The sequence below is a fragment of the Centropristis striata genome, chromosome 22 (genome assembly GCF_030273125.1).
Source record: "Centropristis striata isolate RG_2023a ecotype Rhode Island chromosome 22, C.striata_1.0, whole genome shotgun sequence".
Lineage (NCBI taxonomy): Eukaryota > Metazoa > Chordata > Actinopteri > Perciformes > Serranidae > Centropristis > Centropristis striata.
The window spans coordinates 27,528,395-27,543,264 of NC_081538.1; the positions used below are offsets into that span (position 1 = coordinate 27,528,395).

At 37.8% G+C, this 14,870-nt stretch overlaps 1 protein-coding gene across 1 annotated transcript in view; it reads right to left on the reverse strand.

Annotated features, from left to right (window-relative positions):
• plxnb2a.1 (plexin b2a, tandem duplicate 1) overlaps positions 1 to 14,870 on the reverse strand; it is a 279,990-nt gene that overhangs the window by 113,634 nt on the left and 151,486 nt on the right. Inside the window, exon 4 of the mRNA XM_059325664.1 lies at positions 12,225 to 12,291. The gene's annotated coding sequence lies outside the window, so the exon portion shown is untranslated. The remainder of the gene's footprint in view (positions 1 to 12,224; positions 12,292 to 14,870) is intronic.

Consider the following 14,870-nt stretch of genomic DNA (forward strand, 5'->3'; position numbering starts at 1 on the left):
AGCAAAACTTTTCAATTTAATATATATTTTGCATTATTTCTGATGGCCAGCAGGGGGCGACTCCACCGTCTGCAGAAACAAGGCAGATTGCATAGGAGTATATGAGAAAATTAGCCTAATTCTCACTTGATTTATTACCTCAAAAAGTAAAAAAAAAAAAGAAAGAAAAAAAGAAGATGAATGTGAACAAGTTCATTTTTTGGGAATGTGGAATAAGTTCAACATATTAATTGTGAATATGAACTTGTTTCAGACATTTATTTAGGTTTAAGTGAAATGAGCGTAGATGAAAATAATTGCTAATAGCAGCTTCGTTAAACTTTTATTTCTTTTTTCTCTGTTAAAAGCATATTTAAAAACACATTTGAAGTAGAAGTTGTCTCTTTAATGGGTAAAACTTTTATTTTAGTACCGGTATTGTTGTTAGTATTCCTTTTTTATATATAACAATACAAATACCTTCTTATCCTATCTCCTTTTTATTGTAATTCCTACCTATCTTGCTATCTCTTTAAATTTGTTACGTTCTTATAATACATGTTTTTTTGTAATATATGATGTTTGTTTCTCATTTTTTGCTTTTTATTTTGAGGCAAATTGAGTCTACAACTGTCAATTAAAATGTACCATATAAGATAAATTATAAAAATGTGCCATATAAATAAACTTGACCTCTTCATTCACATAACATCCACAAAAATGACATCAGAGCCAGCAAAATTAATTTGATTTCTTTTAACTTTTAAAATATCTTCTGCTGTGGGCGGTGAGATGCACGAGGCGACTTCAGTGTGATTTACTTCACATCTTCCTCACAGATACTGAGAACCCGACACACTCACATAAAGTTCGCAGAAAAGAACAAACTCTCTCTCCGGTTTTGATTCATTCGGCTGCACACAGCGACCCGCATCGTAAATTTATAAAATCTATATCATGTAGCTGCTCTGTAATTATAAAAACACTGCAGCTATAAATAACACGGTGTGTATTGACTTTGTGTGTGTGTGTTAGAGTGTTTTGAACTTTTCAACTGTGTCCCAGTGTGTGTGTGGTGTCTATCCTACTGGGGGAGAGAGAGAGAGAGAGAGAGAGAGAGAGGGAGAGAGAGGGAGAGAGACAGACAGAGAGAGAGAGAGAGACCAAGAGAGAGAGAGAGAGAGAGACCAAGAGAGAGAGAGAGAGAGAGACCAAGAGAGAGCAAGAGAGCACGAGAGAGAGAGACCAAGAGAAAGAGAGCGAGAGAGAGCGAGAGAGAGAGAGCAAGAGAGAGGGAGAGAACAAGAGAGAGAGAGAGAGAGCAAGAGAGCGAGAGAGATCGCGAGAGAGAGCGAGCGAGAGAGAGAGAAAGCAAGAGAGAGAGAGAGAGCGAGCGAGAGAGAGGGAGAGAACGAGAGAGAGAGAGAGCGAAAGAGAGAGCGCGAGAGAGAGAGCGAGAGGGAGAGAGTGAGAGGTAGAGAGAGAGAGCGAAAGAGAGAGAGAGGGAGAGAGAGAGCGAGAGAGAGAGAGCGCGAGAGAGAGAGCGAGAGAGCGAGCTTACTTTTTTTTAAAACTTCTGATGCTTGCTTTGGCAATAAGTACAGTGTTACGTCATGCCAATAAAGCCAATTGAATTGAATTGAGAGAAAGAGAGGGAGAGGGAGAGAGCAAAAGAGAGAGAGATGGAGGGAGAGAGAGAGAGAGAGAGAGAGAGTGAGAGAGAGAAAGAGAGAGAGAGAGAGAGAGAGAATTGGTCATTTTCTCGGGCCTCTATCTGATCTATCACACACACACACACACACACACCACAAACACACAAAGTCAAAATCCAATTATGGAAGTAGCTGCAGGAAAAGGTTACTCCTCTCTCTCGCTGGTCGCAATTCCCACTTCTCTCTCTCCGTTTTCCCGTCTATCTCTCGCTCTCCCATCCCTTCTGTCTCTCTTTTTGTCTCTCTCTAAAAACTCTAAAAGGCGTCTTTACCCCAACATTTTGCACGTCATTCTTCCTTTTCTCTGCCTTCACCTACTCTTTTGATTCATTAATATATTTTAATATGATATCAGGTCTGATTCAGTCCTTTCTTCAGTACCTCTCTACTTTCAATTCAGAAGACTTTCTTTAGTCACCGTGTTGAATTTTATCAGATGAAGGAACAGCCGTTATCAGCAGTTATCATTCCCAGAAGAAGAACGGGCGAGTCGGGACCTGCTCCCCCTGCTGGCAGGTACAGCAGGTCGTTATCAGCCGATTTAATCACAGCCCGCTGAAAACAGAGCGGTTATGTTTAGACTATTTCGACATGGGACATGAACCTTGCGGCTTCTTCCCAATAATCCGCCACTGACTCTCCCAAATGTATGGGCTGATAACTGCTGATTCAAAAGTCTGATAACATTTAAATCTGGTGCTCAAGTGTTAAATGTTCACTTGTAAGCAGCCGTACAAGAACTTTACTTGTGTAAAATCATGTAAAATTGCCATATTTTTCATTTAATCCTCATCAAAGTTTAGATGAATGAGTAGCCGTTATCAGCAGTTATTATTCCCAGAAGAAGAACGGGCGAGTCGGGACCTGCTCCACCTGCTGGCAGGTAGATCAGGTTGTTATCAGCCGATTTAATCGCAGCTCGCTGACAACAAAGCGGTTATGTTTAGACTATTTGGACATGGGACATGAACCGCGATGCTTCCCACAGATAAACCGTCACTGATAACGACCTGCTGGCCCACCAGCAGGTGGAGCAGGCCCCGACTCGCCACAACTTATCGGCTGAGATCTGTGAGCTCTAAATTTGCATTTATCACAGTTCAACATCACAGCACTGATTTTTAAGCGGTTTTTGCAAGATATTTTGATACACCTATTAACAGTAAAGTCAGTTGAAAATCTGGCATTCTGCTTGCTGGAAACTGGCGATATGATACATGTCATGATTAAAGGGATACTATGCAATATATTGCAAAGTCTAAAACCTAATTTTAGCCATAAAAAAAAGCCATCGTATGAAGAACACAGCACCATATGCATAACATTTGAGTAAAAAAAGAGCCTAGTTATATATGCAACTCAAAATATTGAGATCTAAATTTGCATTTATTGCAGTTCAACATCACAGCACTGATTTTTATGCGGTTTTTGCATGATCACAGTGAAAATATTAAGATTTTATTTGACCCCAAGTTCAAATCAATGACTTGTTCATTTGAATTAGTTTGAATGCAAGATATTTTGATACACCTTTTAACTGTAAAGCCAGTTAAAAATTGGGCAAGAAACTTATTGCAAAGTCTAAACCCTAATTTTAGGAAAACTGTCATCATATGAAGAACACAGCACCATATGCATGAGATCCGAGTAAAAAATGAGCCTACTTTTATATGCAACTCAAAACAGTGAGATCTAAATGTGAATTTATCACAGTTCAACATGAATTCTTTTGCAGTCTTTGCATGTAAACTCTGTGCAGCCAAATCACGATTTATCCAGACTACAAACAGACACCTTCTGCTACCAAACACCTGTTTGCTGGATTTGTGTGCAGATATCTGTTTATACAGATTAAATTTCCTCCAACACAGACAGATTTTTTTTTCATCCTGGCGGCCAAAAGGAGCCGTTGAACGACACATAATTAGAGCAATGCATTGCCGAAACCCTTGAAATCGTGTAAGAAGACACATTTCTCTAAACCAACACATAAACAGTTTGTCTAATTTCTGCTGCAGTCTGCAGGAAAAAAACATTTAGATAAGACTGTGAAGGAAAAGAGGAAGAAGAGGAGGAGGACTGTAAACTCTGCAGAAAAAAAAAGCTGCAGGACAGAGATGAAAATACGTCTCTACACTGACAAAATCTAATAATCCCAGACAGTCGGTGTACGGTGGAAAAATGCTACAATAAATTCCCAATCAATCAAAGCGGATCATCCATCACGTCAGAAGGTGGCCCACATGTGTGATTTTTAATAAAAGTCTATCGGTTTCATCTCCACTCCCAGAGGTGTTTCTAATTTAATTTACTTTCCTTCACCTCTCTCTTCTTCACCCTCTACTTACCCTTTGTCACCTTCTCATGCGCTCCTCTCCTTTTTCACCTCCTTTTTCCTCATACTTTCATACTTTCTCGCTGCGGGTTTAATTTCAGCTCGTCTCGTACATGTCCTTGCCCTTTTCTCTCCATCTCGCCCTTTTCACTATCTCTCGCCATCTTTCTCGCTCGCTCTCTGAATCTCCCCCCTCCTCCTCCTCCTCCTCCTCCTCCCTTCACTCCTCTCTCAGGTTACCTTGGTAGGAAACAGAGCGAGGCTTGGAGATGGGAATGGGGGATAAGAAGGTGATAGACAAGTCAGATGGAAAGATATAGAAGAGGAGGGAGGAGGAGGAGGAGGAGGCCCCTTTTTTCTCTCCCTGTTTTCCTACCAGGAGAGCAGCTTTGATATGAGCGAGCCGCTCCTTATGAGGAGGTGCCACATGGGACATTATTCAAACTGCAGCAGCCTCATATAGATTTTTATCTCCACAAGGTCATGAAGGAATATCTCAGAGGCTTCAACATCCAAATTAAACTGTCTGATATGTGTCTCATTAAAGCTCGGAAGAATGATTTTAAACTAAAATTTTGACTAAAACTGTTCAACAGAATTCAAAGAAACCTCAGAAACTCTGGAAGAAAACTTCCAGTTGGAGCTTTGTCCGCTATTGTTGTTGAGAGAGGAAATAAAGACATTTACTGGCATTTTACAGGGTTTTTTTCTACATTAAGTGCCATAAAAATTAAATTAAATAAAAAATATTACAAATATTAACCATTAAATAGAAGTTGTATTTTTTGTACTATTATTATTGTTGTTGTTATTATTATTATTATTATTATTATTAATAATAAAAAAAAATATTTTTCTAGGGTTTAAAGGGTTTTTCTTGTTTTTTTTTCTACAATAAGTTCCATAGAAATGTAATTAAATAAAAATATTACAAATATTAACCATTAAATATAAGTTGTATTTATTATTATTATTATTATTATTATTTTTTGTAATTTTAAACGGGTTTTCTTGTTTTCTTCTTCATTAAGTGCCATAAAAAATTAAACTAAATAAAAACCATTACAAACATTAACCATTAAATAGAAGTTGAAATATGTAAATTTATATGGTCGGACATTATTATTATTATTATTAATTTTAATTTTTTAACAGTTTTTTAAAATAAATTAATGGTAATACATGTAAAAATATAAAAATTACACGCCAAGAAAATAAGCTTTTTCTGCACACATTTTATGCTGGGTTTATGCAGTGAATAATAATTAAAAGCCTTCATACACAGAGCTGCTTATTTTATATGTTTAACCAACAGAAAAGTGTCTTTAGTGCAGAGTAAAGGAAGACTGTCAAGGCTGAAAGGTCAAACTTTACTAACCGTTTGAATGGATGGTTCCTGATTTAAAGAACGCTCACTTTAGATTGCTTTTTAACGGCGTGCATAAACAGCTGCTTTGTGTTAAGACATCAGAGAAATGTTGTTTTTTACTGCAGTAATGGTGTCAAACTCGGGTATGATGTTGCTGCAACAATATTTATACACAGAGCAGAAATGCAGTGATGACTTATATGAAGCTGGTGGTAAATAAACCACAAAAAAGGGGTCAAGTTCAACAGAGCATCAAATTAGTCTCCATTAACTCCCAGACGAGCACGAAGACGTTCATTTCCTGCCGCACTGCTGCCAACAACATGATGTGAGGGAATCTTTCCCAGGAGGTCTCGACCTGCCGCTAACAACAAACAATCTCATGGAGATAAAAGCCTGGTAACTCTGTGCAGTTTTGGGCTATTTTGTCCATTTTTTTAAATCCTTTTCATCCTGCCTGAATACACTTAAAACATGTTTAAATGCCATGTTGGGGTTTTTTTTTTTTCAGCACAACCTCACCTATATGGCCTGATAATAATAATTGTTTTTTTATTCTGACTTACTGGATCAACATTTTGAACGAAAAAGAAACAAAGAAAAGGTGTCTGGCTGTATTTTATTTGTGTCTTGTGTGTTTAGCGTAACAATTTTGGTAATTTTGTGTCTTTTTTTTATTAAATTTGTGTCTTTTTTTGGTAATTTTGTGTTTTTTGTCATTATTTTGTGTCTTTTTTTTGTGTCTTTTTTTGTCTGTTTTTAGTCATTTTGTGTCTTTTTTTGGTGATTTTGTGTCTCTTTTAGTCAATTTGTGTCTTTTTTGGAAATTTTGTGTTTTATTTGTAATTTTATGTCTTTTTTTGGTAAATTTGTGTCTTTTTTGGCCATTTTGTGTCTTTCTTTGGTAATTTTGTGTCTTTTTTTAGTCATTTGTGTCTTTTTTTTTGTCATTTTGTGTTTTTTTTTGTCATTTTGTGTCCTTTATTCCAACATAAAATGTGATTTTGAATCTTTTTTTTTAACTTTCAAAACACTATCATGCTCAATAAAGAATTTTAAATGTTGCAAATCTATCATATAAGAGGGTTCCATCCAGTTCTATCATTTTATACTAAATCTATTTGAGCTTGTTTCCAGTTTTACTTGGTATATCATCATCAAACTGAAACTGGCCTCATGGAGTTTACAGCCAGAACTTTAGAGGTAAATGTACAGTAGGGCTCCACGCTGCTTTGTTTTCTAGTCTGGATGGAGTCAACAAGTCTGGATTATTTGGAGCTTTTGTAGACTCCAGAGGGTTAATGTACCGAGCTGCAGCCTTAATAGATAATTCCTCCTTCAGCTGAACTCCTGGAGTGACGCAGACTTTTAAATCAGCAATTACTCCATCAAAAGACTTGTTACGTCTTAACGGTCGCGACATCTGTAAACAGTATAAATACAGAAAAAAGATTCTGTTTCTGCAGCGCTCTAATGATCCATTCACTGAATATTTGTTCCTGTGTGTGAATTCAACTAATTTCTTTTAGTTTTTGTGTATATTTTGCCACAAATGATCATTTAAAGAGTTCATTCTGGATAGAAAAGTGTCCCAAGTTGTCAATAAACAGACCTTTTCTGATCTAAATTCCATTAAAAGCATTCAGGAAATAAATTAGTCATGTTGAAATGCATTTTGAATGAGTATCTGTGTGAGAGCATGCACCCCATGTTGTGCAACATTTTAATTTCCGTGGCAGTTTGCAGCAGATTACTCATCAGTTCAGGTGCTGCAGGCGACTCAACTTGTTCTATTTAACAACCACAGGTGAAAAATTATATTCTCTCCAAAACAACCGGGAATAAAAAGCTGCTTTCTGACTTGCATACAGATTTAAAACTTGAGTAAACAGTGTGGGAGTTATATTTTTAATACTTAAAAAAAACTAAAGAAAAGTTGGCTTATGTAACTGAAATCCTGTGTGAACTTTATGAATATTTTTCATTTTTAAAACTTTTTTTAACAATCTCAACCTTAATGAGACTTTATGGATGAATGAAAAAAGAATGAAAAACAACAGTGCAAAGTGATTAAATACATTTACTCAAGAAAATAATTGTACTTTAATTGAGTTTTTCCATTTTATGCTACTTTATATATTTACTTCACTCTATTTCAGAAGTTGTAGTTTTTATTCTACATTTATTTGATAACTTTATAGTTACTTTTAACATAAAATAATCATGATAACGTGTTTGATATGACTTAATATTATAGTACTAATCTACAGTCGTACACAAGTATCTGAATTTTGCTACACATTCTGGTAATTTTGTCTTTTTTTGATAATTTTGTGTCTTTTTTAATAATTTTGTGGGGGGTTTTTTTCAAATAATTTTGTGTCTTTTTTGCTAATAGTGTGTCTTTTTGAGTCATTTTGTGTCTTTTTTTGTTCATTTTGTGGTTTTTAAAATAATTGTCTTTTTTAGAAATTTTGCGTCCTTTTTTGTCATTTTGTGTCTTTTTTTGTGTCATTTTGTGTCTTTTTTAAAATAATCTTGTGTCTTTTTTGGTAATTCTGTGTCTTTTTTCTGTCATTTTGTATCTTTTTAAAATAATTTTGTGTCTTTTTTAGTAATTCTGTGACATATAAGACAACAAACCTACTGGAGGATTGAATCACTTGGGTCAAAGTTAAATAACAGAATATCAAAATGTAATAAAAAACTGCAGCAGATGAAACAAACAAACAAGAGGAGCGTGATAACTTTTTAATCACAGCAGTGGGGAGTGCAACCGGAGACACTGATGCTCTGCAAGATGATTAAAAAAAACAATAATGTGTTTGCAAATTTAAGAGAAAATCAGATAATCAAGAAAACAAATCTGCATTTAAAAAAGCGAGGTGCACATTTCCATATCTATCACATCTCCTTAATGACGAAAACAAGCCGTGTTATTGACGGCGGAGCACAAACGTTCCTGTTTGCGTGCAGTGATGGAGATTACTTCTTTGCTTTTCCTCTGACTTCCATTAAACTGGCCCTGTAGGGATCCATCGCACTCAATTGATTTGACTTGATGGGTGAGCTTTTTTGAATTAAAAATGATAATCCTCCCCCTCCGACTTCGTCTTCTGCGTCTAATAAAATCTAAATATGCAACATCTTGCACTGTTGAACTGGAGAATGACTCGAGAAGTTGATTTTCTGGAGGTTCTGAACTCTGGGGGAGACTGATTTTTATTGTGTTGTAGTTAAGAAACAATCTTTGAGGGGTGAAAGGTGACAGTTTGAGACTCGGCGGGAGGCTTTTCTTTTCACCAAAAACCTGCCGTTTGACACATTTGACATCGAGAATGTCCCCGTTGTGAGCGCTTTGTCTCTCTTTCTTTATCCCGCTCTCGCTGTCCATCAGCCGGCTGTAACCAAAGACAAAAAGATGTGTGACTGAGCTCTACGGGGATTCACCACTATCTGTCTCCAAAAATGACAAAATGACAGCTAGAGCTGACAACCCGGCCAACACACACTCAAAAAACACCACACACCACACACACACAGTCTGTTCTACTGATACGGCTGCCATTTCTTATCACTTAAGTCGTCTGACAGCCGGCGAGGAAGAGACAGATGGAAAAAGAGACGGATAGCAGTAAATTCAAAAGAGGAAGAAAGTAACCGACAGCGCTGATAGAAGCCTGATCGACGGACAAACTTTGAGGACATGAAAAGGAAGTGGGAGGTGAGAGAGGAAAACCTTCACGAGCTTGTTCTTCATCTTTGGATATTAGAGGATTAGACTCGACAAACATTTGCAGCGTTACACTGATACACGGAGCCAAACTCCTGCCTCAGAATTAAGTTTTAATCTCCCAATTATAATCTTGATTCATGCTCTGTGAAATATCCCGAAGCCCGCGGAGGACTCGAGGGATGATCTGGGCAGCACAAATTGAGTCAAACACTCAAAGAAAAACGTTTCAACTCGAGCCAGAGAAAAATCCAACTGCATGACTTCATCTCACGAACACACAGAGACAAGAGCGATAAGAACAGAGAGCGGAGGAAGTGAAGAAAGCTTCTGTGAGATGCTATCGTCGTAGCGAGCTAATAACTGTGCAGCCGCTGCACTGGCTAACTGCAGAAATACTCCGTACAGCTGATTCTCTCTGATCCAACAGTGCTGATCATCCACCAGCCTTTTGTTTCTGCTGGGAAGTTTGTTTTTACAGCAACCTGTCTGGTCTTGTCCTCTCCTCTCGGCTCTGTGTAAACAGCCGGCAGTTCAGTCCAAGTTTCACAGATTTTTTTGTCACATGACCGTTCGTCTCAGCTGAGTCATTCATGGCTTCAAAGTTGCGATCCAACAGTGCTAATCATCCACCAACCTTTTGTTTCTGCTCTGAAGTTTGTTTTTACAGCATATTTTTAAACCTTTTTTTCTACTTTTACTTAAGTAAAGAAGTATGAGTACTTCTTTCACCAGTGATTCCATCAATTAAGTATTTTGAGTCTCCGTTTCTGTCCTGCACATAACTAAAAAAATGTGAAAATACGCTTCGTACAAAGCCTGAATAAGAAGGAAGAGATGTGGAAAAAAAACAAGGAACTTATATATTTAAAACATTTGTTTAAGTGCTCACAAGTGTTACCAGTATTTGGAAAAAAATGTGCATGCTCCATAGTTTTACACATTGAATTACGTACATTTTTACAGCAACCTGTCTTGTCCTCTCCTCTCGGCTCTGTGTAAACAGCCGGCAGTTCAGTCCATTTTTTTTGTCACATGACCGTTCGTCTCAGCTGAGTCATTCATGGCTTCAAAGTTGCGATGAGAATTGCAGAATTTAATGTTTTTAACAGGATCTTGTTGGTGCAAACGCACCAACATTTTTGGCGCGATTTGACTAACTGCAGAAATACTCCGTACAGCTGATTCTCTCTGATCCAACAGTGCTAATCATCCACCAGCCTTTTGTTTCTGCTGTGAAGTTTGAAGGAGAATCAACACATTGCCTTTTAATTCCACTTTGTTCGAGGCATTAATGTGCATTTAAAGCTGAATCGGGAATCTGTTCTGACTTAAATCTACACATATTATGATGCAAAGCTTCCTGAACCTTTGCACAGCATTTTATTCTCCATTTATAAAACAAAATAACATTTGTTGGTCGGCACCTCTGTTAGATAGCGAGATATTGTCGCTCCTGCGGCGTGTTCAAGTCACAGTGAGTCTAAAGTCTGGTTATACTCTTCAGAACTCAACACAGACAACAACACTTACAGCAATATGAGTATAATCAGTATAAAAGTATTGCAAGCTGAAATTGGTCGAAAGTACACTTCTTCTGAGGCTACTGATTTATGGAATTACCAGAAACAAGTGCACTCAGGATCCTGTACTGAATTCCAAGTACCGGTATGGATATCTGTTCAAATATGAGCTATTCCTCTCAGGAGGAGCTGGACATTGTTGCTGTGGAAAAGGGATATCTTGAATACTTTGCTTAGCCTGCTGCCCCCGCGACCCGGCCCCGCAGATAAGTGGATAAAAATGGCTGGAACATCTATTTCTAAGGATTCTACTACTTCTATGACATAACAGCATCAAAGACCATTCATGGTAAATGGTAAATGGACCTGGATTTACACTACCTACATTCACACACACATTCATACTGGTGGCAGAGGCTACCCTAAACAGTGCCACCTGCCACCATTGGGAATTCATACATACACCAATGAACGCAGCATCAGGAGCAATTTGGGGTTCAGTATCTTGCTCAAGGATACTTCGTCATGTAGGCTGCCATGGTCAGGGATCGAACCACCAACCCTCCGATCACTGGACGAACGCTCTACCAACTGAGCCACAGCCGCCCCCATATATTCAAATATATCCAGCAGAACCCAAAGACGTCTGATGTTCCAGTCAAACTGTGTCAGCAGACGACAAACTCCTGCCTGTTTGCATCTCTGATAAACATCTTTGCTTTGTGGTAGTTTGAGGTTATTTGCAGTACTTTGTGTGACCATTAACAGGACTTAAGAAAAGCTTCCTTAAGCCTTTTTTTCTTATGTTGGACAAATTAGCTCAGTGAACACAGTTGGAGGAAGCTCTGGGAAGTAATTAGCCCCCTGCTGATTCCAGTGCTAAACTCTGTGTTGATGAATGGATCTGTCAGCGATCAGAGCAGGACTGCACTCGCTCTCTGTCTGCACTCACCTCGCCAACATAATGCACAGATATGAAACTGAGTGCTGGGAGACCTTTTGTTTTCCCTGTGTACCTCAATCTGTTGGGCTTCTTTTTTTAAAGTCTATTATCAGAGTTTCTGCTCCAGTAGAAGTGCAGCCTAATGCGTTTAGACAGAAGGATACCAGGACACAGTCTCTGGCCTGCTGCTACATTTTTAACTGAATGTTTCTATTTTTATTGCTCAGAAAGGTCCAATATGAACTGATGTGACACAACAATAACATCAGAGCTGGCAAGATTGATTCACATTCCCATGTTGTTTCTACAGCTGCAACGATTACTCGTCTAATCAATTTGTCCATCGACAGAAATATAATTGCAAACGATTTGTTAAGGTAATCTTTTGTGCAAAAATGGCAGAAAATGCATCCTTAAATGTGAGCATTTTCAGCTTTTCCTCTTTTTTAAATCATATTAAACTGAATATTTCTGTCAAAGAAAGACATTTAAAGACATCAACTTGATTTGATAAATGGATAATGGAAATAAAAGTTAGTCGCAGCCCTTTTCTGTCCTTGTGAACAAAATGTGTAGCAGGTGAAAAGAAGAGTTCACACAGAAACAATAGAAGCTGAATGAGGTTCTTACCTCCCCACGCTCTCTATGGTCCCCGAGAAAAGGTTCCTCTTGATTGGCGTTAAGGAGAGCTGGTCACCTGAAAAATAAGATAATATAAATGTAAATGGATGGAGGTCAAACGAAAGACAGGAAATAAGTTAGTTTAGAAACGATATGGATGGACGGATGGATGGATGGATGATAGATGGATGGATGGATGGATGGATGGACAGGTGGATAGATGGATGGATAGATAGATGATAGATGGATGAATGGATGGATGATAGATGGATGATAGATGGATGGATAGATGGATGATAGATGGATGGATAGATGGATGGATGGATGGATGGATGGATGGATGGATGGATGGATGGATGGATAGATCGATGGATAGATGATGGATAAATGGATGGATGGATGGATAGATGGATGGATAGATGATGGATAAATGGATGGATGGATGGATGGATGGATGGATAGATGATAGATGGATAGATGGATGGATGGATGGATGATAGATGGATGGATGGATGGATGGATGGATGGACGGATAGACAGATAGATGATAGATAGATGGATGGATGGATGGATAGATGAATGAATGGATGACAGATGGATAGATGAATGGATGGACAGATAGATAGATGGATAGATATTTGTATTCCCAAAAAACCAATGCAGTTGTATGGTTTGGCAGTCTTGTTGACAGTGTTTTTGGGTGAACTACTCCTTTAACTTGACAGCAGGTAGAAGCAGAAGTCAAAGACATTTCTTGCACAAAAAATAAACAAAAAATGGAAATAAATATGTCCTTTCCCGAGAGCATATGTTGGGTCGAATGTTTCGGGGAAAAACACATAAAATACTTCTCCCAAGACTGTGAAGTGACATGTTGGCTGCACAACTAAACCCGGCTGCAGATCTTTCTGTTAACACCTTGCAACGTTTCACTTTCTGTTTATAAAATCTGGAGAAATCTCAATTTATTACTGGCATCATCTGCTGTGCATGCAGCTCCGTATTCCAACAGACAATGTGGAGGAAGCAGCACAGGTGACGCCGTCCCCGGCAACAAAGACACAATATTGTTTCTAATGAGGATTCAAGAGGATTTGGTGGCAGATGGAAACTTCCTTTATTTCCACATTTCAGTCCAGCTTCCACACGGACAGACACCTTTCTGATGAGGTGCTTTGCTCAAAGGGTCCAAGGAAAAGTTTGCCTTTTTCCACTGCCCTAATTTCCTTCTGTTTCACACGTAACATGTGCAGCCAGTTGCACGTGTGTGTGTGTGTGTGTGTGTGTGTGTGTGTGTGTTTCTTTGTGTGTGTGTTGTGCTTGGGCAGTTTCATCCCGGCCCCCATAAGGGTTTCTAATGACCAATTTACATAATTAACATGCTGAGGCATGGCAGGCTGCCTCTGTGACACACACACACACACATGCACTCACACACACACACCGATGCGTACAAATACACACACACACACAACACACACACACACACACACACACACACACACACACACTGATGCACACATACACACACAAAGGGAGGTTCAGTGGAAATAAAGTTGACTCGAAGCCAAACTCTCTCCTCCTTTCTTGGCTTTATTCCTGCGTTTACTCTTAATTCCTTCTTTCTCTTGGTGTCACTATTCTCATTATAAACTCTCTGTGTCCTGTCTTTGTGTCTGGATATTATATATATTTTATTAATAACCTTAGAGATGGAAGATTTTAATATTTTACCGCCGCATCAATATGACAAAAACAGCAGCATAAAAATCCAATAATAACCGAGATTTTCATAAGCTTAGTCCAGGTAAAATAAAATGTCCTGAACTAAAGTTTCTCTAAGGTTCCACAAATACACCAAACATCATTATAACTACATAACAAGCAATGTAAAATAATAATGTTAAAACATGGGGGGGGGATCTGGCAGGAAAAGTTGCCACAAATTTAGCAGAAAGAGCTTGTAACTTATCTTCCGTGCATCATGTTTTACCAAAATAACTACCTCACTTCCAGATTTTATGTATGTTAGGATGAATTCTTTGCATTTATGCTCCGCATGTATTCATAAACTCAGCATAAACTTGATACTTAGGAATGTGTATTTCAGAAACCATCCTCCTCTGACCACTTGAGTGAGATATTGACAGGCTGATTACATATTAATATATATGTGTTGGATTTTATGATATGGTTCCAAAAACACACCAAACATCATTATAACTGCATAACAAACAGTGTAAAAAAAGAATGTTAAAAAAATGGGAAAAAGTCCGGCAGTAAAAGTTCCCACAAAAATTTTGGAGAAAAAGAGCAATAGAATAGCAATTACAATGCAATTTTCTACTGCATTTTGCAATAAAATGCTAAAAATAAAAAATGAAAATAAAAAAAGCTGAACCTAACAGTCCTATGAGATGTACTTACTTTTATAATGTTTTATTAAAATAATAATTTCTTATTTTTACCAATCTCTCAAAATCCCAGCTCCTGGTTAACAGTTGATTATTAATTAATCCCTATTCTGTACTGAAATGCTGCAGAATTTTTCTGAACCATGCTGGGTTAAAGTGATAAGATGGTTAAGAACAATGTGTTTCAACCACAAAAACAATAATAATAAAAAAAAGAGCTTTGAAATGAATCCTTGAGCTC